This window comes from Daphnia magna, linkage group LG4 (genome assembly GCF_020631705.1).
Source record: "Daphnia magna isolate NIES linkage group LG4, ASM2063170v1.1, whole genome shotgun sequence".
NCBI classification, from domain to species: domain Eukaryota; kingdom Metazoa; phylum Arthropoda; class Branchiopoda; order Diplostraca; family Daphniidae; genus Daphnia; species Daphnia magna.
Genome location: NC_059185.1, coordinates 12,175,505 through 12,189,883, shown reverse-complemented (window position 1 = coordinate 12,189,883; position 14,379 = coordinate 12,175,505). Strand labels below are relative to the sequence as shown.

General features: G+C 36.4%; 3 long non-coding RNA genes across 13 annotated transcripts; 1 reads left to right on the top strand and 2 right to left on the bottom strand.

The window, feature by feature from the left end:
* Positions 1 to 580: 580 nt before the first annotated feature.
* On the bottom strand, positions 581 to 1,199 carry LOC123470972. The gene is made up of 4 exons (XR_006644663.1): positions 1,101 to 1,199; positions 985 to 1,040; positions 756 to 874; positions 581 to 699 (listed from the first exon to the last, which is right to left on the bottom strand). It is a non-coding gene; the product is annotated as an uncharacterized LOC123470972 (long non-coding RNA).
* A 111-nt stretch (positions 1,200 to 1,310) lies between these two features.
* LOC123466294 lies at positions 1,311 to 7,805 on the top strand. 11 transcript variants are annotated; one of them, XR_006644672.1, is made up of 15 exons: positions 1,311 to 1,688; positions 2,021 to 2,726; positions 3,181 to 3,250; positions 3,636 to 3,705; positions 3,775 to 3,894; positions 4,534 to 4,670; positions 4,735 to 4,846; positions 4,920 to 5,219; positions 5,275 to 5,447; positions 5,511 to 5,639; positions 5,717 to 6,010; positions 6,284 to 6,436; positions 6,494 to 6,882; positions 6,948 to 7,107; positions 7,177 to 7,805. It is a non-coding gene; the product is annotated as an uncharacterized LOC123466294 (long non-coding RNA). The 11 variants fall into 11 exon arrangements; XR_006644669.1 differs by lacking the exon at positions 1,311 to 1,688 and having other exon boundaries at positions 2,698 to 2,796; XR_006644670.1 differs by lacking the exons at positions 1,311 to 1,688; positions 2,021 to 2,726 and adding an exon at positions 2,733 to 2,913.
* A 2,180-nt stretch (positions 7,806 to 9,985) lies between these two features.
* On the bottom strand, positions 9,986 to 13,074 carry LOC116920463. Its single transcript, XR_004392686.2, has 12 exons — positions 12,873 to 13,074; positions 12,631 to 12,767; positions 12,477 to 12,566; positions 12,068 to 12,197; positions 11,842 to 12,010; positions 11,647 to 11,774; positions 11,478 to 11,574; positions 11,247 to 11,396; positions 10,975 to 11,189; positions 10,801 to 10,908; positions 10,578 to 10,736; positions 9,986 to 10,513 (listed from the first exon to the last, which is right to left on the bottom strand). It is a non-coding gene; the product is annotated as an uncharacterized LOC116920463 (long non-coding RNA).
* Positions 13,075 to 14,379: the final 1,305 nt, after the last annotated feature.

Genomic DNA, 14,379 nt, shown 5'->3' with positions numbered 1-14,379 from the left:
TGAAAGGGCTGCGAGAAAGACGTCACGTGCTGGCACGGAACAGCGGAAACGATAACACCAGGCTTAGTACAGAGGCTGGAGATGTGCTGCTCGATTATTGAACGGAGGCTATTTATATCGAGGTAAATCTATCGAAAAACGATTGCCTTGGCAGCACGCTCTATTCCTGTTTTTAATCTCAAACAAAACACGAGCTTCGAAAATAAGATGGATTGCAGTGCGTAGGTAGTTGAGCTCTTACGCATCCATTTAGACGAGAGTCTTCCATTGAAGTTGAAGCAATTTCACTGTAGAGGACATAGAAACTAAGCCCTTGTAAACGGCTAGAAGCGTTAGCCGACGGAAGCTTTTGTTCAATGGAGGATTTAATGGATTCCAATCGATGAAGTATTCAGAGTGCATCATGGTATTCAATCCCAAGTTCATTTTTCTCTAACTGGTCTAATATCACGAACAAACACATCGAATTGCTTGTGTGTTTAATCCTTAGAGATCGTGTGAGTGTGGGAGTAGGAATGATTCACTTATCTACTAATTGAGATCAAAGATTAATGGTAAACATTGAGAAATTAATTTCAGATTAAGATGAAGAAATCTATTGCAACACATCAACATGATTACAACAATCACAGGATTTCATAAAGGTTATGTTTGATAGCCGATCGTGTGGTAAAAGTATCTCAGTTAATTCAAAACTACCTGCAAAACGAAAATTAAGGTGATAATCCAAGTTTATATTTGAGTAAATCAATAACCTCAACGAATCGAATGTCGATTGCTTCCGCGCCTTCACAGCAGTACAGAGATTCTACTTTGAACGGGCGCGCATCTTCCTACGCTTTCGCTTCAGCCTACGCATCCGCTTCTTGCGCCACTATTCAGACAAGTTCGGTTATTAAATTACCATGCCAGGCTCAAGTAACTAATGTTGATTTTCTTGAACAGACATGCTAGGAAATGAAAGATAGAATATTAAATTCTTACCTTGGCTCTCATGTTGCAATCGGGCTCTGGATCAAAATTGAGAAAACCGATCAAGGCTAGAGGAAATGTTTAACATGAGATGAAGAACACTTTGCAATTGAGTACAGAACACTTACCTGAGAAAGGCTGCTGGAGAGAGTGATAGTTACAGACGCATTGCAGTCACGTCGTTGCCTTCGACCGGCCATGCTTCCCAACCTTTTTTCAAGATCTGAGATGAAAGAAAGGAAACTCCCACCTGCTACACAAAGGATCTACTTGGAAGAATAGAAGAGGTAAAGACCAATATCGCGCTAAAATTGTAAAGGGGAGGGTGGATCGGGTCAGGTAGCTTACGTAACAAAGGGCCCGCCAGTAATGTTGGCTTTTGTTTTCATTTAAAAACAAAAGCTTGATGACTATCAAATTGTTTGATGGTTTTTTACCTATTGGGGGTTATAACTAACGCTTTGCTTTGACATTTCATACCAGATGATAAACTGTACACATGCCAGTGTGGGCTTTGTGTTCAGATTTTCTGAGGACATTGAATCACGGGTGATATGTCGTTACACTCAAAGCTTGAGTAGAGAATTACAACAGCAGTTCTAATATACCATATCTGCGTATTGTAAAACCCATACGATTCGCAACTATTTCTAGTTGCTTATAGATTTATCATGAAGTACACATGAACCGCATTATGATAGTGAATTTCTGGTGGGGTAAAAACGAATCTTAAGACTACCTGCCATTACTTCAATTCCAGGCTTCCTGAAAAAAAAATTAACATTAAAACATCACGTAAATTATTTTTAAAAAACTATGGGGACGTAGCTCCATAAGACGCCATGTAAAAAGAGGGGGGGGGGAGTACAGCTGTGACGTTCTTTTGGTTAGGTACTGTATTTTCAGATGTTTGTATGACGACAAGCTACCCCTATTTTGATTTTTGATACCCTATTATGATTTGAACGAAATTCTTAGACAAACTTCATCTTTCAGTTTCTTGTTTGTAGCAACTATTTCATTTCACGATGTGGTTTTATCATTTCAGGCCGTGAAAAAGGAAAGCCAAAGACTCACGCAGTAAGGGCAGGGCTTCAATTACCCTGTCAATTGTATTCACCGAATGCTCAGCAAAGGCTCGTAAGCTAAACGTGTCGTAGCCAAGAGCCCACTCCATTTGGCTGCCAATGGAGTACCTGGCCGCTGAAGGCTGGAAAAGCTGCTCGTTTTAACAAGAAAATTCCCATCTCACCCCACGTCATTTCATTTGGCCATTCCTAACGACGAAAAGTTGAACAAGCTTCTTTCTGTTACCATCGCTGATGATGGTATGCTTCCTCCACGCCGTTTCCCAACCAAAATGATCCTTTTAATGGAATACCATACACCTTCGTATTAAATAATCTCTAAAATGGCCTGCTACTTATCGAATGCAAATATTAGGACTATTTTGCGTTGATTGTCTATTGGCAAAATACTAATGGTCGACGTTTCTTAGTTTAAATATCCACAATGTTTATTGTATGAGTTTTTAACAATGCCTGCAAGACAACCACAACGAAAAAAATTGTCTTTTCCCAAATACCAAGTAGGCTATAGCTGAATTCTACCCTGTCGCATTTAAGTACGAGCATTCTTGTATCAAGCACAATACAGTTTTTAAAACGTCTTCAGTCATTATCACTAGATGTCGTTATGGAAAGACGTCGGGCTGGGATTTGCGATTTTGGGAGCGACATGTGCTGTTCTTCTTGGTGAGATTAGTTTAGTTGTCGGTTTCTTGCAAAAATGTGGGATTTGTGTTTAGCCAATTGGATTTCAGCAGTAATAGATTATTAAAGAATTAGGTTACTTCTCGATTTTTTTACGTTGCACTAAAACACAAGAAAACAGATTTAGACCACACATTACGCAAACCATCATTCGAACAAGAACGTGACTGTAAAAACCCGAACTTTTACTACTTGTTAGTTATCTGTCACCCGGTTTTCATTGTTTATTCGACCATGTGTCATTTTTTATCGTTAGAGCAGGTTTCTGGGTAAAATCCGTATTACAAACAAAACATTGCAGGAATATTAGTTAGAAACTATGATTATCAAATTACAAACAGCAGCTTATTTTCAGGGTTTTCAATACCCATCAGTCTGCTTCAATTTTTTAATCTGCCAATGTACTTAAAGCCTATGTTTTAAAATGAGCTTCCAGGTTGGTGCTGCAAATTATTTACTGGATTCCTGCTCATGCATCTTTCAGCTCAAGCTCAGAGTAGTACAAGGTGTTTGAGATTTCTGTTGCCCTACTTACATTCAGTGTTACTTCAGAAACACCACAAGTATGTTTGCTGACTACTTGTATTTGTGGATCTGTCAAGTTTCTATTGTATTTATTGCATCACAAAAGTAAAGTTGGTGTGATTTACTTTGGCACTAACTACAACAGAATGGCACTGATTTCATTTGTATTGTTCTCTATAATTATGAAGTTTTAAAAGTTAGGGAAGTGTTCTAGTCTAGAAGTTGTTAATCCTGTTTATTTTGTTTTCATTTTTAATGTTTTATTAATCACAGCATGTTGGTCTTTTAAAAATGGACTGCAATTTCATCAAGACACATAGCTCTTTAGTAGTTATCTTCAAAATTATTTATTTCTTTTGTTTACAGATTGCTGAAGCAACTAAGAGTAAAATATAGTGCCGATATCAACAGAAGCTTCTGAGTAATGGTGGATTTGGTAGGGGTGGAGAGCTGTTTGAATCGTTGCTGTATAGTTTAATATTATTGGTTTTCTTTTTCTTTCCAGGGGTCTCACTGAAATCCAATTGGTTAACGTTTGTGGCAGAAGTGTGTTGGCTGGGATAAAAGCAACCCTAACAATGTTGGAGATCCCTTTTGTCTTGCGGGAAGCATTTACATCTTTCAGGTATCTTTTTCACCTCATTTGGTTCGATTCGTGAAAAATGTATGACGTGACACGTGAAAGAGATGGGTTGGAGAGATAAGGTTGCTTCAGTACACAGATGTCGTTGCGTTCACGGTCCAACCTGAGCTACGAGATGGCGCTTGCTTCAGCACACAGATGTCGTTGCGTTCACGGTCCAACCTGAGCTACGAGATGGCGCTTGCCTAACTTAAGCCTAACAGATTTTTTCGAACAAGCATGGCTGAAGAAGTAGTATAAAATTATTTTTTGGGTTTTTTTTTTTTGGGGGGGGGGGGGGGGGGGGGAAAAATAATTTTTTTTTTTTTTTTTAATAAAAAAAAAAAAAAAAAAAAAAAAAAAAAAAAAAAAATAAAATTTTTTTTTTTTTTTTTTTTAAAAAAAAAAAAAAATTTTTTTAAAATTAAAAAAAAAAAAAAAATAAAAAAAAAATTAATAAAAAAAAAAAAAAAAAAAAAAAAAAAAAAAAAAAAAAAAAAAAATTTTTTGTACGGTTTAACCTTTAACGCCGGTTTGTGGTAAGTTGATCTCCTGTATAAATCTAAGGCATGTTTACGTAAAATTTCTGTTGTTGCATTATTTGTGAAAGTTGTGATAGGAAATTTGCTTTGTTTTTTACAGGAAAAGATTCATGGGCATGTAAAAATAGATTTCGACCGACACTTAAGTACATCAAGGGATGAAGGAAAAAGGGAAAGGCTGCCGAATTGTCGAATCAAAGATTTGATGCATTAACTTCTGATAGATGATGACACTAGGTATCAGAGGAAATCAGTATGAAATTTTTCTACGTAGTTTATACTTATTGATTGTTCATTTCAGATATTCACCTACATCATCTTGAATTTTGAAAACAGTTGAAAACAGGAGAAAGGCAATCCTAAATATCGGAGATCCCTCTTTAACTCAATAAAGGTTCAGGTGTCATAAATGGGTGAACACAATTTTTTTATTTTTTATTGTGCCAGTTTGAATATTTATTGTTCTTTGTTTTTTTTTTTCCCTAGAAAATGTGATGCAATTAAAGAAAAAGGTGATAAGATATTGGATTAGTGTTGGTAGCTGAACCAGTATGGAAGTTACTTGTTCTTTCTTACCAACTTACTTGTGGACAGAAATCAGTAATCCTGAAAGGTGTTTTGATTGATCTAAATTCCATACAAACTAATCTGTACTCCTAATATTTTGTAACATGGAATGCTGATCAATTATCTGTGACGGGGAATCACCTTGACAGCATAAATTGGCAAAATATTCCAGTTAATGAGAAATATGTGTGAAGAAATTTAGCAAATCCAATACTCTGGGTAAAGTGAGTAAATTTATACCATAATAATATAACCAGGTGCATATTTTTAGCAGAATCCTTGGATAAAGCTCTTTGTGACATATGCTATTCCTGAAAGTGGCAATATCCAACCAAAGTCAAGCAAGCATATGAACAAACAACTATGGAAAGCAGTTAACCCAGGAACTAAATCCAAAGATAAACCTATCATGAAACACTTGCTTTATAAACACCATACTGCATCTAGGTTATATCATTCAGAAAGTTACTAAAATAATATTGTAATATTTGCTGTTTTTGTGCATGTCAGACACTTCGCCATTCAACGATTCTTTTTAAACGAGCTACATTGGGCTTCAATTGAAAAAACCTAAAGGATGCCGTTGATGACTTTATCGGTGCCTGAATCGTTATGGGGGACATGTTATGGCCATAGAAAGTATAAAACCTAAAATCGTTTAACTTGGAAAATATGGAAATCGATCTCGTAATTTACTGTAACTGTTTGTTCCCTAGATTCCGCCTTGAGAAGAACAAAGATGATGGTGATGGTTGACACTGTTTTAGCTATGGGAACCTGATATTTGCAGGCCCCTCTTATCATCAAAGGGAATATTGATGATTCAAGTGTCTTTAAATGTTACTAACAAAATGTTAATTGCGTTTTGTTAGTTTATTGAATTTTTTGTTTTGTTTTAGAAATACCATAAAACTGTCTCCCCACACCCGTACCCGTGAGGTTGCTTTAGCACATAGATGTCGTTGCGTTCTTGGACCAACTTGAGCTACGGGATGGCGGTTGCATAACTTGTGCGTAACTGATTTTGTCGAGCATATTTTTAGCAGCATTTTCTTGGATAAAGTTCTCTATGACGTTTCCTATTCCTGAAAATGACAATATTCAAGCAAAATCAAACAAGCTTATAAACAAACAACCATGGAAAGCAGTGGAGGCATTGTTTTGACGATAAGTGTTCTCGAAGATGAAGTGGAGTCAGATTGTGAAAAAAGAAATTATTTTGAATACGACCATAAGATTTTTTTTTTTTTTCGTGGCATATTGTTAATCATCTTTTTAAATAGGTCAAAGCAGCGTGCGTTTTATTCTGCATCCAGCTTATCCAAAACGTTCGATGGATTGAAAATCGATCCTCCTCAACATCCATTGGTAGATAACTAGTATGGAAATTCTGTGTTACCAACTTACTCCTGGATAGGAAACAGTAGCACTTAAAGGTATTTTTAATTTATTTAAATATTATCTAAACTCACCTGCACTCCTGATTCCTTTAGATTGTAGACCGTTGAATACTGATCGGAGATCTGTGGTTGGAAATGTACTTGACAGCATAAATTAGCCAAATATCCTTGGAATGAAATACGTGTGAAGAAGTTTAGCAAAACCAAAACTCAAAGTTGCATGACAGAAGTTATTCCATATTCCACCATTGTTTATATGTTTTGTAATCGTCCAAGTCAACAGCATGGTTCATCTTGTTCATTACTGTAGAAATTAAGTTTGGACTTTGCTTTGCTATCAAATAACTTACTGTTTTGTTCTTTGAAATTATTAGGTCACCGTTACGAAGGAGATTCTTCAAGTACCCGTTATGCTCAACCAAGTCTTGGTATGTTGAAAAATCTGGGCATCACATATTTCATCAACAGCGTCTTGCAAATAGGTTAAACTAGTCGGGAAGTAATCAAACTTTAATAGTGATATTTTCTTTTTTGTGTGCAATGTTAGATAATTCGCCATTCAACGATTCTTCTTTGGAAGAGCTGCAGTAGCCCCAATTAAACAAAAAGAATCTTCTAGGCAATCAAATTGTCGAATCCAACGAATGCCGTTTATAACCTTATTGGAGTCTGTAGTCGTTATGGAGGATTTGCTGCGGGTACAGCAAGTAAAGCCTATAATAATTTAACTTGGAATCGACTTTGTAATTTGCTTTGGTTTTTTTTTTAATCCTCAGAGACCGTTTTGCGAAGAACGAGGATGGTGGTGTTGGCATTGTTTGGACGATAGGCCATAGGGGTATTCTAGTCTTTACCAGCAGCCGTTTACAAGACGGAACACAAAGGGTCAATCAGCAAATTTGCGAAAATGATGGGGATTCGAGTTTATTGTAACCCATGATTGTACGCCTATCAGTATTAATATCTATATTCGTGCTATGCTTCGTTTAGAGCGTAAAGGAACGCATTTTGTTGTCTTATGATATCACAATTGATGAGGTACTGGTCTTTACTGTACGGAAGGGTATTGTTTTTTGTTTGTTTTGTTTCGTTTTTTGTTTGTTTGTTTTTTCTTTTCTTCTTCTTTTAACCCCATTGCAATTTTAAAAATGTGACTGTTACGGTTTCGGGGTAGGTAGGTAAAATCGGGGTTGAATCGGTGCGAGAACTTGACGATAATGTTCTAGTATAAACCGATTGTTTGCGTTTGCCTTTGGGGCGAAAAAGTGTCAACCCTATACGGAAAATTCTTCCCCGACTTGTGAACCCCAATTGCCTCGGGTATTATTGTATATCTATGCCATTTTAGCCTCAACTTTGTATGTAAACGTATTATGAACCGACAATAAAACTTTTTGCAAAAAAACTTCTGGTTTTTTTTCGGATTTTTTTTTTTTTTTTTGCGAGCCTACCGTAAAAAATTTTGGTTGGCTACGCTGCGCCTGAAAATTAAATAATAACAAAGAACGATTAAAATTAAAATTAATAATTACATCATGTGGGGTTCGAACACGTCATACCTATCGCATACCAAGCCGCTGCTCTTCCACTGAGCTACCACTGACATATTATTATAGTTTTTTTTACCTTTATAGCGCACAAACCCCGTAGACACTTAGAATATCTTTGGATTCTCGATTTGGCTCAACAGAAGGGCTCCTGCCTTGGAAATCGACGATGTGTGGCCAGAATTCCTGCCAGGTACCCCTCTTCAAGTGGTCGTGTGCTGTTCTGTGTAACCAGACCCAGATGTCATGATCCCTGTCAGCTACCCACTTCGAGTAGTCTCGTGGTGGTCTGGGCAGGCAACCTGCCAAGATGCTTTCCAGAAACCCACTCCAATTGGTCGTATGGTGGTCTGGGTAACCCGACAATTATACCCGGACGGAGTTCCCTCTGAATTACCTACAAGGTATTTTTTTTACATTAATCTTATAGAAACATTCAAAAGAACGTCTATTTATAATCTTGACATCTTCTTTACAACAGTTAGAATCGAACCACGGACCTCCAGCGTACCACGCCAAAGCTCAACCGTTGAGCTACTAGTCTATATCACAGTGGTTGATAGTATGACATTTTGTTTAAAGATAATCCGGTTTAGACTAGAATGAAAATTTATTTTACGTACTTTGAGTAACCTATTTTAATAATCTATTGTTTATGAGAGGGATTATGAGAAAAATTATTTTTTCATGCCTTCCGATTTATCTACAAATTGTGAACTGCGGGATTTGAGCCTCTTACTCTAGAGTTATGAGTCCGATGATCTACCACACATCTACCACTGAATAAATAAACCCGCTTTACAAGAATTTATAACCTGAAAAAGCCATCTCAAAAATACTATAAAGAAAACCTATTCTTTGCCAAATGAACAAGGTTTGTAGCTATGTGGTAGCGCATCGAGCTTATGACATCATGGTTGCTGGTTCTAAACCTCACAGTCTACATATTCTGAATGTATCAACAATATATTCTTTTCTAAAATATGCTAATAAAATCCTCCTAGTAAACAAAAGATTATAAAAAATGTCACTCAACACACGCAAACAAAACTTTTCTAAGTTTAAACCTGATTATCTTTAATTTATATGGCACACTATAGCTTATAATAATACATCTAGTAGCTCAACGTATGAGCATTGGCGTGGCATGCTGAAGGTCTGTGGTTCAAACCCAATAATAGAAACAAAGCAAGTTATGTCATAAATACACATTCTTTTGAATCTTATAATCAACGTTTCTAGAATATTAATGTCAAACAACATACCTTGTCAGAGAACTCCAACTCAGAGGAAATTCCGTCCGGGTTTCACTGTCGGGTTACCCAGATCACCACACGATCTCTTGAAATGGGTACTTGAAACGAACCTTGGCAGCTTTCCCCGGTTACCCAGACCACCACACGACCAGTTGGAGTGGGTTCCTGGAAAGCATCTTGGCAGGTTGCCTGCCCAGACCACCACGAGACTACTCGAAGTGGGTAGCTGACAGGGATCATGGCATCTGGGTCTGGTTACACAAGAACAGCACACGACCACTTGAAGAGGGGTACATGGCAGGGATTCTGGCCACACATCGTCGATTTCCAAGGCAGGAGCCCTTCCGTTGAGCCAAATCAAGAATCCAAAGATATTCTAAGTGTCTACGGGGTTTGTGCGGTTATAATGGTAAAAAAAACTATTATAGATATATCAGTGGTAGCTCAGTGGAAGAGCAGCGGCCTGGTAAACGATAGGTAAAGTGTTCGAACCCCACACCATGATACGTATTAATTTTAATTTTAATCGTTCTTTGTTATTATTATTAAATTTTCACGCGTGGCGTAGCCAACCAAAATTTTTTACGGTAGCATCGCAAAAAAATAAAAAAATAAAAAAATAAAAAAAAAAAAAATCCGAAAAAACAACCAGAAATTTTTTTGCAAATAGTTTTATTGTCGATTCATAATACGTTTACATACAAAGTTGAGGATAAAATGGCATAGGAATACAATAATAAAACCCGACGCAATTAGAGTTCACAAGTCGGGGCAGAATCTTCCGTATCGGGTTGACACTTTTTCGCCCCAAAGGCAAACGCAAATAATCGGTTTATACTAGAACATAATCGTCAATTTTTCACACCGATGCAACCCCGATTTTACCTTATTTTACCTACCTACCCAGAAACCATAACAATCACATTTAAAAAATGGCAACGGGGTTTCGGGGTTAAAAGGAGAATAAATAAAAAAAAAAAAGAAACAAGACAAAAACAAAATCGAAACAAAACAAACAAAAAACAAGATCCTCCCGTACAGCAAATATCAGTAACTTATCAACTGTGATATCATAGGACAACAAAATGTGTTCCTTTACACTCTGAACGAAGTATAACACGAATATAGATATTAACACTGATAGGCGTACAATCATGGGTTACAATAAACTAGAATCCCCATCTTTTTCGCTTCTTTTGTTGCTTGACCCTTTGTGTTCCATCTTGTAAACGGCTGCTGGTAAAGACTAGAATACCCCTATCGTCCAAACAATGCCAACACCATTATCCTCGTTCTTCGCAAAACGGTCTCTGAGAAAAAAAGTCAAAGCAAATTACGAAAGTCGATTCAAAGTTAAATTATTCTAGGCTTTACTTGCTGTAGCCGCAGCAAATCCTCCATAACGAATACAGACTCCAATAAGGTCATAAACGGCATTCGTTGGATTCGACAATTTGATTGCCTATAAGATTCTTTTTGTTTAATTGGGCCTACTGTAGCTCTTCCAAAAAGTATCGTTTAATGGCGACGCATCTACATGCACCAAAAAATTAGATATCATTTATTAACGCTTAGTTAAATCCTGGAATTGTTTAACCTATTTGCAAGACGCTGTTGATAAAACGTATGTTGCCCAGATTTTTCAGCCTACCAAGACTTGGTTGAGCATAACGGATACTCGAAGAATCTCCTTCGTAAAGGTGACCTAATAATTTCAAAAGACGGAAATAAGTTACTTGATAGCAAAGCCATGTCGGAACTTAATTGTTACAATAATGAACAAGACGCTTTATGCTGCTGACCAGAACCAATTAAAAACCGTAGAAACAATGGTGGAATATGGAATTACTTCTGTCATGGCACCTTGAGTATTGGTTTTTACTAAACTTCTTCACGCGTTTTTACTCCAAGGATATTGGGCCAATTTACTCTGCCCATTACATTTCCAACCACAGATCACTGATCACCATTCAATGGTTTAGAAACCTGAATATACCAGGGGTGGAGATTAGTTAAGGTACATTTTAGATCAATCAAAAATACCTTTCAGGGCTACTGATTCCTAATCAGGAGCAAGTTGGTAACACAGAACAAGTATTTTCTATACTGATAAACTGCCAATGGATGATAAGATGGACCAATTTTTAATCCATCGAACGTTTTCAATAGGCCGGATGCAGAATAAAAGATACGCTACTTTTCATTGTTCAAAAAGATGAATGAAATAACCAATAAAAAAATATATATATAATCGTCATATTCAAAACAATTTACTTTTTTCACAAACATACTCCTTGCTATCTCAAGAACACCCCCAACCTTAAAACAGTGCCAACAACCACCATCATCCTTGTTCATAGCAAGGTTGACTCTAGGAAACAAACAGTTAAAGTAAATTACAATTTTCATATTTTCCAAGTTAAATCAATTTGGGTTTTTTTACTTTCTATGGCTACAGCATGTCCTCCATAATGAATCAGACACCAATCAAGGCATCAACGGCAACTGTTGGTTTTCTTCAATTGAGCAAATTGCAGCTCTTTCAAAAAGGATCGTTGAATGGCGAAGTGTCTGACACGCACAAAAACAGCAAATACTACTCTTAACGTTTTGTTACTTACTAAATAATTTAACCTACATGCAGTATGCTGTTTGTAAAGCAAGTGTTTCATGTTTGGTTTATCCTTAGGTTTAGTTCCTGGGTTAACTGCTTTCATAGTTGTTAGTCCATATGCTTGCTTGATTTTGCTCAAATATTGCCATTCTCAAATAATACCAAATGTCACAAAAACATTTTCCCAAGGTTTCTAATAAAAATATGCAATCAGTTTAACTAATAATGGTATCAAAATTTATCATATTACCTTGAATACTTGTTTCACTACATTTCTTCACATATTTCTCAGTAACTGAAATATTTTGAGAATTTATTCTGTCAAGATGATTTTCGCTAACAGATAATTCAACAATCAACAGCACTCCATGTTGCATTACCTAAAAATATTAGAAGTACAGATTAGTTTGTGTGGATTTCAGATCAATCAAAACACCTTTCAGCATTACTGATTTCTATCCACAAGTAAGTTTTACTAACTTACTAAAAGAACAAGTAACTTCCATACTAGTTTGGCTAACAACACCAAACCAATATCTTGTCACCTTTTCCTTCAATTGCATCACATTTTTTTTTAAACAAATAAACAATTAATGTTCAAACTAACTGGCACAATAAAAAAACTGATGTTCAACCCTTTAAGACACCTGAACACTTACCATCTGAAAAGAGAGATCTCTTTAGGATTGCCTTTCTCCCACCTCACATACTGTTTTCAAAATTCAAGATTATGTAGGTGAATAGCATATCTGAAATGTACAATCAATAAGCGTAAAAAACGTAGCAAAATTTCATGTTGATTTCCTCTGATACCTAGTGTTATCATCTATCAGAAGTTAATTTATCAAATCTTTGATTCGACAATTCGGCAGCCTTTCTCTTTTTCCTTCATCCCTTGATGTACTTAAGTGTCGGTCGAAATCTATTTTTATATGCCCATGAATCTTTTCCTGTAAAAAAAACAAAGCAAATTTCCTATCACAACTTTCACAAATAATGCAACAACAGAAATTTTACGTAAACATGCCTAAGATTTATACAGGAGATCAACTTACCACAAACCGGCGTTAAACCGTGCTTCTTCAGCCATACTTGTTCGAAAAAATCTGTTAGGCACAAGTTAGACAAGCGCCATCTCGTAGCTCAGGTTGGACCGTGAACGCAACGACATCTGTGTGCTGAAGCAACCTTATCTCTCCAACACCATCTCTTTCACGTACCACGTCATACATTTTTCACGAATAGAACCAAAAGAGGTGAACAAGATACCTGAAAGATGTAAATGCTTCCCGCAAGACAAAAGGGATTTCCAACATTGTTAGGGTTGCATTTATCCCATCCACCACACTTTTGCCACAAACATTTACCAATGGGATTCAGTGAGACCCCTGGAAAGAAAAAGAAAACCAATAATATTAAACTATGCAACAATGATTCAAATAGCTCTCCACCCCCTACCAAATACACCATATAGATAGATGATTGATTTGGTTTTGAAAGATGCATAAGTAAGAATTCAACCAGCCAACAAATTATTTTCAGCACCAACCTGGAAGCTCTACACATGAAGAAGGCAGACAAAAATTAAAATCAAAATTAACCTTTTTTTTAGTTTTTACCCACTCAAAATTCCACAGAATTTAACGTTGATGTACACCACTCACCTGATAAGTAGCATGAAGGAAATCAGCAAACATCTGAAAACTGAATTCTTGCTGTATTGAAGAATCAGAATTGAAACAACACAATTTAAGATGAGGTTATATAATTTTGAAATATTGGACCCTTACCCAATTTAGTTCAGGGTGGTAAATACTGCGAACTCAATCTACCAAATTAAACACGTGGTACTGAACGATACGTTGAATGACGTGAACGATACGGAACGACACGTGATACTGACAATTATTCGGGCTGTCGCTACCAAATTTTCCTGTTTTTATCCATGCATTAAATATGCTATATCCACTTCAGAACTGAATCAGTTCTTTTATAGGTGATGTTCAAAAAATTTGCATGATCAATCAGTTCAGAACAATGAAAATTTCCAACTTTCTTACAAACGGAATTGGTTGTACTAAATGAAGCAGACATCATTCCCAAACAGTTTGGGGAAGTTCACATTTTATCCGCCAGGTGCCATATGTAAAAAAAACCGACATTTTAAACGTAAGATTTGTTTGGTTGCAATAAAGCCACAAAAACTAAATTTTGCCATGACCAAAACATAATTTTCCTTTCAGCTGTGCCATTGTTATAAACACAAAGTTTTCTTAAAGATAACCCTTGATGACTACACTACATCCCTCACGCGGACAGAATCTACATCTTTTTCCTGACCCTCAGGGAATCTAAAGGATTGCTGAACTCGCCACTCTAGCTTTTAGTATGACAGCTATTTTTCTATATGCAAATTTTTTACATTTGTGCTGGCAAATGGCCGTTGATGAAGTCAATTATCTTTACATACAGTTATAAATATCATCAAACATCGCCACAGACAAAAATAATGTCACAAGTACGGTTCAATCTGTAACAGTCACACTTTCTTTGCTAGTCAAA